At 42.6% G+C, this 12514-nt stretch overlaps 1 protein-coding gene across 13 annotated transcripts in view; it reads right to left on the bottom strand.

Annotated features, from left to right (window-relative positions):
- The window catches only part of ADIPOR2 (adiponectin receptor 2), a 44197-nt gene extending 32621 nt beyond the window's left edge, over window positions 1–11576 (bottom strand). The window contains exons 1-4 of one of the 13 annotated variants that reach the window (XM_085568510.1): window positions 11244–11576; window positions 7878–7925; window positions 5027–5086; window positions 2530–2593 (exon numbers count right to left, since the gene is read on the bottom strand). The gene's annotated coding sequence lies outside the window, so the exon portion shown is untranslated. The remainder of the gene's footprint in view (window positions 1–2529; window positions 2594–5026; window positions 5087–7877; window positions 7926–11243) is intronic. The other 12 variants (XM_085568509.1, XM_085568512.1, XM_085568511.1 and 9 more) reach the window with 12 other exon arrangements.
- Between the last annotated feature and the right edge of the window lie 938 nt (window positions 11577–12514).

Genomic DNA, 12514 nt, shown 5'->3' with positions numbered 1-12514 from the left:
GTAAGAAAAATAAGCTGTCTAATGTAACTTTGATATGAAGACAAGCTACTGTAGCCATTGGTGTGACCGAGATGCAACACAGTTCTTTGATTCACCTGATGTGCACAGACAGACAGACAGAAGACAAAGGCCAAGGTTTGCAGCAGAGACTGACTGCTAATAGCCAGCCACTAATTTGTATGCCGAAGATTACTCAGCTGAGTTCTCTGGCTGAGAACTCCATACAGGGGGTTCTGAACGGAGCAGAAACACTGCCTTACCCACTTGTATCCCCAGGTACACCATTATGGAAAGCATGAAAGGCTCTTCTAATATTGACAGCACAGTAGGGGCACTTGATAAAAAAGGATACAGTGACAGGCTGAAAATCCTAAGGAAAGCAAATAACCAGTGCTGTGAATTTAGTACATGAGAAAAAGCAGAAGAAAAACCTTGGAGGACCTTCGACCTGCCCAGATAACCAGGCAAGTCCTGACCTATGCAGATAAGCAAGCAGCTGTAGCTAAGTAAACAAGTAAGACATGAAACAAGCCTTGAACTCATGAAATACAAAATCTAATATCTATTTTTAATATGTGCTAGTTAATGTGTAATGATTTGTAAGTTTTACATCACATTTTACACATTTACTAAATTATTTGGGAGGTTTATTTTGTGATAGGAAAGAAAGCTTTACATGAAACCAGAGGTGACCACTCAAAACTGCAGTTAAGATTTCAACACAGCACAAAGTTTCCTAATCTTCGTGTCTACAACAACAGCACCACTCCAAACAACAGTAAGAAAAAGTGAAGATACCAACCACTGTCCATCAACCAAGGTAAGGTGACACAGAGTTAGCAGATCAGACTGGGTGACCTCAAACACAAAAAATTCATTTTTGACAAAGCAATAGGCAAATCTTGGAATCTTTTGCTACAGAATGAGGATTCACAGGGAAAATGGACAAATATACACTGTAAATCCATCAAGCACATAAAGCCACCTTTAGCTCTAAAAACCTCTCTGGATACCAGTGCATGTCTGTCTTAGGTTGCTTGCACATTTCTACTTAGAAGCTATTTTCTTCCTTAGGGGATGGACATCCTCACTAAAAACTCTCTAAAACAAAAAATCAGGAAAGAAGTCAAATTATTATGAAACAGAAAACAAAAAGAAGAAGGATGAGGGCTGAAACAGGACACCAGGCAAAGCACCCTAAGCATTCCAAGAGCTCCCCAAAGGCATCCAAGAAGCCAGTAGGGACTACCCTGAGAGCCTGGGACCAGCAACTTACATAAGAGGAGAAAGGGAAAGAAAAACCCTATGGCTGCCAGGTTTCTGCCTTCCCCACTGAATGGTCAGCTTGGCTGGGTGGCCCTGCAGCTTGGCCAGGTCTCAGACTCTAAGGGTACAACCAGAAAGGTCAGGGACAGTGCAAAGGCTCAGTTAGAGGTGCTGCAAGCGGGCACATTTGGCAGGCACACGTCAGGATTTCATCCTGCAGCCAGGGACACACCAGTGATCACAGTGTGAACACGGCCAGGCACAGCTCTCACACTCCCCACACCTCAGCCCCAGTGACACACACAGCCTGCTGAGCACAACCAGCCCAAAGCTCTTTGGTCTCTCTGCTTCAGGGAGGTCTTGTTGCTTTTAGTATGGGTGACACATACTAAAAGCGACAGAAAACTGAGCAAGTGAAGCACAAGAACACAGCAATGTTTCTGCAGCAGGGCTTGGAGGCAGGGTGGATATCACACAGCCTGCTTGGACTACAGACAAGAGGGTGCTCAGAGAGCCTCAGGAGGCAGGAACCTAAGCAGCAACTCCACAATGAAGACAGAATCCTGAGCCAGAGGTAGTTCTACTAGCTTATGTTAAAGCTCTCCAGGATTTTCAAGTTTCAATGAAATTAACTTGCTTTTTCCCAGAGACTAAAAGAAATCAAAACACTCAGTATGCCCCAATATTTGTTCTTACATACAGATTAGATAAAATCTGTTAACTATCATTTTTAACTTCTTTCATGGATAGTGTTTAAACTGTCACACAGCGATTTGATGTCACTGATTTCCACTGACAAAAGTCAGAACAGTAGGTGCAAATGGAAAAGAAAAACTAACAAAAAAAAATGCCACCCCATTAAAAAAAAAAAAACACCCAAACTGATAAAACTGAAAACAAACAAAATAAACCCTTCAAAAATTCCTTGCTACAGTTTTCCTCCTGATGGGGAAAAGAATGACATCTTCCAGTTCTGTCTCTGACTGGTTTATATTCTCCTGCAGCCCACCTCAGCAATCAACTCCAATCTGGGAGCCCCACTTGTCACACTGTCACCCTGTTACAGAAACATTCAAATCTCTCATAATCCTCACTTCTGAGAAATACAACACAGAGCTACAAAACAGACTGACCTTGTACCTTCCACATGGAGTAACACACAGCAGTGATCTTAACCACTGCAATGATTTTCCCCAACACACCTGCTCTCTCTTGACAAACACCTGTGCTACCTGTGAGGCAGCACAGCTCAATTTCTCTCACCTCAAATTCCTCCCTGGTTCTCGGTGTTTGTATTCAAGCTTGGGAAGGTTACAGTCCAAGATTCCTACAAGAAAGATGTATAATCAACATGAAGGCTGTTTCTCCAAGAAAACAAAAGAATCTGATTTGACATAATGAATTTACATAGAGAGGGAAACAAATCCAAAGAGTATGTGTCCTACGCAGCAGCTTGTAAACATTTACATCACACTGGATGACAAAATGCATGCATTCATCTAAATTAACATCCTTCCATTTTTGTAGGCTCACTCACCCAGATAACTTTAAACTCCACACGGTTACAGCTAAATTGCATCAAGATGCATCAACACAAAACGAAGGAAAGCAGGAAATTTTCAACCATCTCCACTATATCATTCTCTACAAAACGTTCAACTCAATTCCAAATACCATATCTTATCCAAACTCTCTGCCAAACAAATCTCTACCTCGGTACTTGTTAAAGCTGATTTATTACTGTCAAATACATTAATCTCCATGTTAATCTGCCTCAGGTCACTTGAAGTTAGTGAAAAGGGACCTTTGTCAAGCCATATAAAATGTTGGTTTTGGTCCACATGGGAGACCCTCTACAACATAAATATTATAACACAAAAACAGCAAGGAACGCAGAAGACTTCCTGTAATCCATTTCCATTTTCTCTACTTCAGTTCATGGCATGTTGTTAAAGCCTAAAAATTTCCCTAAATGAAGGCTGAGTTTATCTTAGGATCCTGTGTCACTGGAGTTGTAAAGCACCAGCATGACAGCTTCAATCTGACATTCACTGCACTCCAGCGGAGGAGGGAAGGTTTGTAATTTATACAACCTACTTCATCCATACTGCAAGCAGTACAACAGACACAAAATCTGGCTTCAACATTACACACACTACATTATGTACAGTGAGTGCTGGTAATATTTCTATACAAAGCCTTACATCCAACAGTTTAAAACCTCCCCAGTTGCATGACTTCCTTATTCAACATTTCCAACAGAAAGCAGAACTAGTTTTCACTAGCAGACCACTTGCTTCCTAATATAATAAATTCTCTACACAACTTACCAGATGATCCAAGATTTCAGTGCAAACAAATCAAAAGTTCAGAGATAAATAAAGACTGTTGTGCAATCCCTGAAGATAAGCAGTTTTAAGATACACATCCTGCATGTTTGCTTAGCAACTGGATCACCATAAGTAACACAATATATTAGTACTGGCCTATTACCTGTCACATCCCCTGAAGAAGCAGTCACAGATGCAAGCAGCAGCAATGAGTATATCCCCCACCTTTCCTTTTTATGTTTGCCTAATAATTAATTTTAAGTGCCAGCAATTCTCAATTGCTCCATCATTAGCATGACTACATGTCATTCTATGATAGGAATTATGCAAGTAAGTTTTGGTCAACCCCAAATACCACCATTGTTACCTGTGACTCTGAATGTTGTAACAAATAACAATGCTTATGAACTGTTCATTTATTACAAAGACATTACTTCCATTACTGTCCAATTCATGAGTCCCTTCAGTTTGAAATGAGAAAGTGTCACCTCAAAACAGGATCTTCAAGAAGGAAGCATTGAGTTTTAATGTCTACATGTGATAGTCTCTCAAAATGTAATGTGATTTCTGGTGGTAGTACAAGAACTACTGGACACACCACACTTAACTGCTAAAAGAACAAGAATGTGGAATTGTGCCTTTTCAAGGATGGCCTTAGCCTACAAAAAACACTCATGTGAGTCTTGCAGGCAGATAAGCCCTCAGGCACTTGTATAATAATGAACTATTGAAGCAGAGCCAAGACATGAGTTTTCAGAGGAAAACAGTCATGGGTTCTGCAATCATGCTTTGTTTCTCACAATGACTTTACTGTGATGTGTAACAAGGGGCTGTTTGATCCAGTTAACTGGTCCAGAAAAAGTCAGCTGGAAAGGACTTACATGAAGGAATGAAAAACTAATGTGCTTTGAGAGCATCTTGTACCACCTTTCCAACAGCATTTTAAGGCTCTGCTGCCCCCAACCCAACACATGTCCTGGCTATTCACAGTCCTGCAGAGCTGCACTGCTACATCAACCATGACCTTATCTGAGTACTTGAGATTGTGCTGTACATCACTGCACTTTGCCCACACTGACCTGTACCCTGAAGTCCTTCCAAATCAGTTGACACAACTGGCATTTTCAACAGCATCACCTGTTGCTTGGGTGTTTGGGACACAAACAGCAATGCCATGGCTCTGAAACTTGGTCAGCTTCTCTTGCTGTCCATCAAGGACAAATTTAACTTAAAATTGGGTTTGCCTTCAAGACAGAATACATCCTACCCTTAAACTCTAAAGCATAGGCTCAAGGCTATATTAGAAGAGTTTTACAGACAAAGTAACTAAAACCAATGGACACCTCCTCAGATACTTCAGCAACAAGTCACTTCCTACTGAATCAAAGATTTCTTTTGTAACCCAGAAGTTTTAACATTTTATTACTGACCTTCTTTCCTTACAGTCCTGGTTGATATAAAAACGCCAGAAGAAACAGCTATATAAAATCCTAAGAGAGAAATGAGGTTTTAGCAAATCATACTCTATGTTTCTGGGGGATGATCTAAAAAGAGAACAAATAATTTGTATGTATTTATATTTAAATAATATTGTATTTATATTTAAATTTCCTCTTCTATACTAAAAATGTATTTGAAAATTGCCCCTTGAGAAATACCTTACAAATCAAGTAGCTAGCAAATTCCTTCCCTGCATTAGTGAAGCTCGTAAAAAGGAAAGGATTTTTATAAGACATCTATTATTGAGCTATTTCTGTAATTCTACAGATTTCACATGGTTGCCAATTATTAAAATGTCAGAGAGCAGGAAGTCAAAGAGTAGTTGCACATAACCATGGACATTAAGATAACCATGACACAAGCCTTTTTCAGCATCCTCGTTCTAGCCTGGAGTATACAAAGGTCAGAAAACCACTAAGTAAAGGTTTTGTTGACTTTGTTATGCTTTTCTCAACCCTCAGAACACTCACCTCAGAAAATAATCAATTTTGTTCCCCACTGAAGGTACAGCAGGCAGAAAGCCAATAGTTGGCACTTTGTCACACAACTACTTTAATAAAAATTATGAATAGTCTCTTACTTATTTCTATAGTCATGTTCCATTAAAACAAAAACCCATTTGCCTAAAAGATTAATACTGAGAACAGTGCAACATTGCTGTGACCAGCCTTGCAATGGCATATGCCATTCTAAAGAATACATAGACACATAAATAATTCTTAAACTAACACAATTTGCAAAGCAAATTGTTCTTCACAAGCAAATTGGCTGTATCATCTCATACCGTCTGAATGTACCAGATTCCACCACCACAAACTTACCTCCACGGCTTTAGTATTTGTCTAACTAATACATGCTCACAAATTCCACCAGCCATGGAGACCAACACATAAATTAAAGCATTAGGGAAGGAAACAGAAAAAGTGAATCCTTCAGTTTACACCTGGGAATGGCAAGTGCTCAGGGTCAGGAGCAGCCCACCAGGAAATGCAATGCAGTGTTCTTCATGACAAAACCATACCTAAGCTGTCAGCTGAGAAACACTAAAAAGCATGTGATTCTTCAACCCAAGTCCTGCTAGCCAGCCACTTCCTTCTTCCTTGTTCCAAATGCTGGAATCCCTCTCCCTGCAGCTAAAAGCCTGCCAGGACTCTCAGGACTGACATACAGCCAGTCTCAGCTATACTTATCTTTGCACTGCATGGCTTTTTCAAACAGCTCCCACTGCTGTCCATGAGATACGGATACAGTTCTAGTACAAGCAACAGTTAAAGATTAACTTACAGAATTTTACCACCAGCCAGAAGAATTTTGCCATTCAGATTTAATCTAAGTAGCTAGATTGGTATTTGCTATCAAAAGACAGCTTTTACTGTTTCTCTTCACCTATCTCATTTCCATCACAAGTTCTGCATTTTACAAAAACCAGAAACAATGTACAGACATATGTGATCTTCAAGTCCTTATCATGGTTACACCTCCCAAAATCTAGTATCACCTACCAAATAGTTCGAATGAGAAATCAAAGGAGCACAAGTAAGGGCCTTCAGTGAAGTCTGTGGAATTACATGAAGAAAATATTTCCTATGGCAGGAAGGCCCATGGCTCATTCCCTCAAGGAACAGCCTGTTATTCAAATACCCATAAATATCTAATTTACTAACACACACTTACGACAACATTTTGAGAAAAATCAAATTTGACAAGTAAAAAAACATCCATCAGTAAGAAGCTAAAACAGGAACCTTGCCAGAATGCTGTCATTAAAACAGAGAAAAGCCCACTAAAGGCTCACACCAGCAAAATGGCCATTATCTAGAAGCTGTAGAACTGCTTAAGAAATCCAGTGATGTCCTAAAAAACTCCACAGCACACAAATTGTCATCCTCTAGACCTAAACAGAGCAGCACAATTGACCTTGGCTCCAAACAAACAATGGCAGTCTCTGCAATCCTCTAAGCAGATGGAACCAACATGTTGGGGAAAAAGAGCATTTAATTTGGTTAAGACAAGGAGGACAACCAGACTAACAGATATGAGAAATTGCTTTGGTGTACTTGTGATAAAGCAGCCTAGTGACATCTTATCATTGAATATATGCAGATGATCACAGATACCCTTAGAAAAACAACTATTTCACAACAACAAACCACTTTGGTAGACAGCTGGACTCTTACAGGACCTATTCACATGCAGGAAACATTGTAACATTATGACATCTACATCTGGTCTACCTTTAGCATTTTGAGATAAAATACTAGCAGAAAGAAGAGAGTAAAACAGGGCAAACAAAGGAAGTAGCCTTTCCTGTAGCAGGTTTGCAATGCACTTAGATGTGCTGGCAGAACACTGAAATACCCACTTTGAGTATTCAGACATGACTTTCAGCCCATTCTGCAAATAAATTCTCTACTCTCTTGCCTACTGCTGTCTGAAGGTACCTCACAGCCAATGATTACAGCTCTGCCTGTTCCAACACTTTCCTCCTGTAAATAGTGCCTGACTATTTTCTGTTCTCACAAGGGCTTAATTAGTCCTGTTCACAGAGAGCTACAGCAGCTGGCACATCCCAGCAGATTCCACTGCATTTTCAAAGCTATTGGAATCCATCTGAACCATGCAGCAAATTTTTCTACACTAACAATTATGTGTCCTGTGAAATTTACATCTACCTATATGCTTGAAGACCCCTTTCTGCAGTCAATTTAACCACAGGACAGCCCTGAGATGTCCCAAAATCACAGACACACATGTAGTTCACAGAAGTCCAAAGAATCCTACCTGGTCAGAAAAAGAGACCCTCTCTTCCACCAACAGAGCAGCAGAAACCTGCAACTCCAAAATGCATGAGTAATCATGTTAAATAAGAAAGCGAAATACCATTTAGACATATAATTTTTGCTTTTCATATTTCTAAGCACCTTAATTCTGGCAAATCACTTCAAGTTCTTTGCTATTTCACAAATCAAGTAGCAACAGCATAAGCTGTGTGGCACCTCCTTTCCTCAGAGAGGCTGCCTGCTTATCACTTCACCACCTGCCACATGCCAACATGCTGAACAGCCCTCTGGAAATGGAAAGATTGTCACCCTGTCCTGAAAGGGAACCTTGAGGTTCATTGTCAAACTGGACTAAGATTATATATTTTATGTCAAACTTTCCAGAAAATATATGTAATCACTGGGCAAGTTCAATTTTACAGTTATGTGATGGTAAAAGTCTGCATCTCACACTCCACAACCCAGAAGGCAGGAGGTTGTTCTCACCAAAGCTCTGTAACAGGAACTATGTGAAAACGACTCACCTCCTGCTTCTTATTAGCTTACACACTGATCTGCAGCATCCTACTTCAAAACTCAAATGTTCCAGTAGTAGGAACATATTCAAATGAACAAATGAAAGTTTAAAATGTTTTCAGAAATCAGTTTCCTAAAGAATAAGAACTGGAATCTTATTTGTTTCCATATTCTTAATTTTTGAAAACCGGTCTCTTTGTTAAATTTCTCTTAACAGAGTGCTCTAAAAAGCAGAGGCAGACAGTCACCGTGTTAAGCACAACCAGCTGAAATAAGTCTTGTAAAAAGACAAGGCATTTAAAACAAGTTCTATTAGAAAACAATAGTTTAATACTCCTTCCCTTAAACACTGTCCCAAATACTTTTTCATAATCACCACCATTATCTTGTGTAACGTCTTTTCAAATCTACCAACACCGTCTGTCAGAAAATTCACTGAATGACTCAGACAGATACTTTCAAATCATAAATACTCAAAACTGCTATTTCCATTTCAGAACTACTTCTGTTCAATGATTTGAATTGCTGATGACATAATAATCCAACGACCTCCTGAAGTTTCCTTATCAAGATTTTCCTCACACACAAGCAGCATGCCACTGACAAAAGCAAGCCTTGCTGCTTTGCACAGTGGCTTGGACAATATGGTTATGCAATCCAAAACCTGGAAAACTTGTAAAATTTTTAGTGCCTAATATTGAGTATCTTTTGTACATGAATGCTTGACACAGCTCCTTGAACATGCAACTGAAGACATGAGATAACAGCAGAGATCCCAACATTAAAATCACTGGCATTACATGCCCCGCCAATTCCCATTAATTTTCCTTCATCACAGATCTACAGAAACGCTTGCCTAGAGCAAGCACAGGCTTTCCAAAGCTCAGCCTTCTAATCCTGTGTCCAGAAGTCAGGCTTTCAGTCTGAATCTCATCCACGTTGCCAAAACCACTGGTCACTAGCCACTTGCCATACTCATAGCAATGCCACCAGCTCAACAGCACTGATTCAAGTCCATTGGGGCAAAGACTGGAGTATGGGGGTGATGGAAAGCCCCATGGGTCTGGCTCTCTTGTTTCTTTAAGACAATTTAAGCTTCTAAACCCATGGCATTTTAAATCTATATTTGAGAATATACATATAACATATAAGAATTTGTTGGAGAAATTTTCACCATGAAAGGTTTTGCTTGAAGTACGCCAAAAATACACTCTTGTCCTTCACACCACATCATGTTTTCAGATCCGATTTACACTCAGAAAGCATCATTTTGAAAATCTGGGCTAGGTTGGGATGCAGCTTTTAGCTCCTCCATCACTACTTCTGATTCAGTTTTCCACATTAGCAACTATCCTCCATGGCTTTCACAGCAAAGCTGCCAACAACCTTATTCACAACCATATTTAGTTGTCAGCTCAGACAAGGGAATAATTTCTGTATTGTATCAACTAATCTTACACTTCCAACAGAACAATGACCTCCTTTTAAGTTGCCTACTAACACACACAGTCTTCATATAGGTTTAAGTGTCACAGAACAAGTGAAGTTCACACATAATTAATATGTTATCCCTATAATTCAAGCACCGCAGCAGGAAACCTTACTAACTGCAACTGGCTGGCAACCTTACAGGAAAAGAAAAAAACTCAAAACACAAACTTCCTTTCTCCTATAAACAAGGCTAGGTCGTAGCCAAAGATAACAAGGAGAACTGGCCATGTTTCATGATCGTGCTGCACCCATAAGTCCAAGACACAACGCCTATTTTTGCTGATCACAAATATATTTTCCTCTGTTACAGCATCTACCACAAATGTGAAGTAGTCTCAATAAAGTTCTGCAGCAAACAAGCACCTCCACACTGAAATACTACAAAAAGGACTCCGAAATCTGAGGATTTTTACAGTTCTGAGTGCTGTGCAGCACACAGCGCTTCACTGACTTCCAGAACAGACCTGTGAAGACCAAAGCCAGGATGAAGCCAGAAATTCAATACTGACACTGACTACAGCAAGGGAGTGAAAACAGGAGTTTAAATTACACTCTGAGACATCAACTCGAAACCAGATTATGCCAAGAAGGGTTTGCCCAGAGAGCCTGGCCAGCTTCATAAAATTCGATCCATTTTTAAAAATACACAACATGGTTGTGATACACAAGACAATTCAGCTGTGTGGAAAAGTTCCATGCTGCATGAAAAACACAAAGTTTCTTTAAACATGAGGTAACATCCAAAAGCTTTTCTGCTGTATGACAAGTGCATGATACTTTACATAGACAAAGTGACAAAGCCCAAATGACAAAAAAAAAAAAAAAGTTATCATTTAATATTAATGGTTTTCTCAAAACAAATGCCCACACATCTACTGAAGCCACAAAATCAACTGAGTTGTAAGGCTAAGACAAACACACGAAGAAACTAACAGTGCTTGAAAACACCAGAAAAGAACAACAACTGTCATCTCTTCTTTGTTTTCCAGGCAATTACCATGTTTCAACATCTTCGTTGTTCATCCCAAGCAAACAAGAGATCAATACCTGATTCTCTCAGGAAAACAAATAAAAAACAACAAAACTTTTTTAAAAGTTTCTTCTGATGCCACTTGAGAATATCCAAACTGTGGTCACCCTAATATCAAATATTTATATTACATTGTCTACTGTTGGTAACTCCAGTGTTTATAGATATAAGCACTTAAAAACACTCTGCTGTTAAAAAGGGTTCCCACACTGTGCAAGCGGAGGAATTATTACTGATATTGCCTCCCTAAGAAGATTTCAGGGGCAGCAGCAGATTTTCCTGCCTGACAAGCAACAAGTGCACGGAAGGCTATAAACAAGACCCACTTACGGTGCTCTTGACCCACTTAGAGCGCTCCCCTGGCCTAAAGCCTCCCGCAGCAGCCGGCGATTCCGCGGAGCTCCGCCGTGCCCCGAGCGAACCCGCGAACCCGCAGGGCCTGGCGGGGCGCGGGCAGCGCCCTCCGCCCGCCCCGGCCCGCCCCGGCCCGGCCCGGCCGGCAAAGGCCGCCCCGACCAGCGGCCGCCCGCCCGGGCGGGGCGCCCCGGCCCCGCGGAGCGCAGCGCGGCCGCGGCTCCCGGCGCTGCTCACCTGGCAACGGCCGGCGGAGGTGCTGCCGCCGCCCGCGTCCCGCGGCCGCTGCTGCCGCCGCCCGCCCGGCCCGGCCGCCGCCTCCTCCGGCCCTACGGCGTCACCATCGCACGAGGCCGCCGCCGCCAATGCGGGACGCGCCGCCGCGGCTGCGCGCCCGGCGCCGGAAGGACGCGCGGCGCGCCCGGCCCGGCCCGGCCGCTCGCGGAGGGGGCGGCGCCGCGGGCGGCAGGCGCGCCGGGAGCGGAGCGGGGCCCGGCGCCGGGAGCGGCTTCCTGGAATCAGTGGGGAAAGAGTTCTGAGATATCGGGTCCGGCCCGTGGCCAGGCGCCACCGTGTTGGCTAGACCAGGGCACTGTGTGCCGTGTCCGCTCTTGCCGTAAGCTCCTCCAGGGACGGTGACTCCCTGGCTCCCTGGGCAGCCCATTTCGTCCATAAAGAAGTTCTTCCTGATGTCCAGTCTAAGCCTTCAGCTGGCGCACTTTAAGACTATGTGCTCTCGTCCTGTCGCTGTTGCCTGGGAGAAGAGCCAGACCCCACCTGGCTGCACCCTCCTGCCCAGGCGTTGTAAAGAGCCATAAGGTCTCTCCTGAGCCTCATTTATCCAGGCTAAACACCCCCAGCTCCCTCCTGAGATACTCTTTGTAAAACATGCCCACACCCTTCACCAGTTTCATTGCCATAGTATGGACTTGCTCTAGCACCAAAAAGTTCTTCCTGAACTGAAGGGCCCAGAGCTGGACACAGCACTCGAGGTGTGGCCTCACCAGTGGTCTCAGGGGAAACCTTATGTCTCTACATGATGAAAACCGGGCAGTGTACAGGGGGACAATCGCTGCCCTGGTCCTGCTGGCCACAATCCTCTTGATACAGGCCAGGACGCCGTTGGCTTTCTTGGCCACCTGGGCATACTGCTGGCTTATGGTCAACTGGTTGTTGACCAACACTCCCAGGTCCTTTCCCAGCTGGCTTTCCAACCACTCTGTCCCCAGCCTGTATCACCACATGGG

Source organism: Lonchura striata, chromosome 1A (genome assembly GCF_050655825.1).
Source record: "Lonchura striata isolate lonStrDom1 chromosome 1A, ASM5065582v1, whole genome shotgun sequence".
Lineage (NCBI taxonomy): Eukaryota > Metazoa > Chordata > Aves > Passeriformes > Estrildidae > Lonchura > Lonchura striata.
This window is presented reverse-complemented; position numbering and strand designations above follow the sequence as displayed.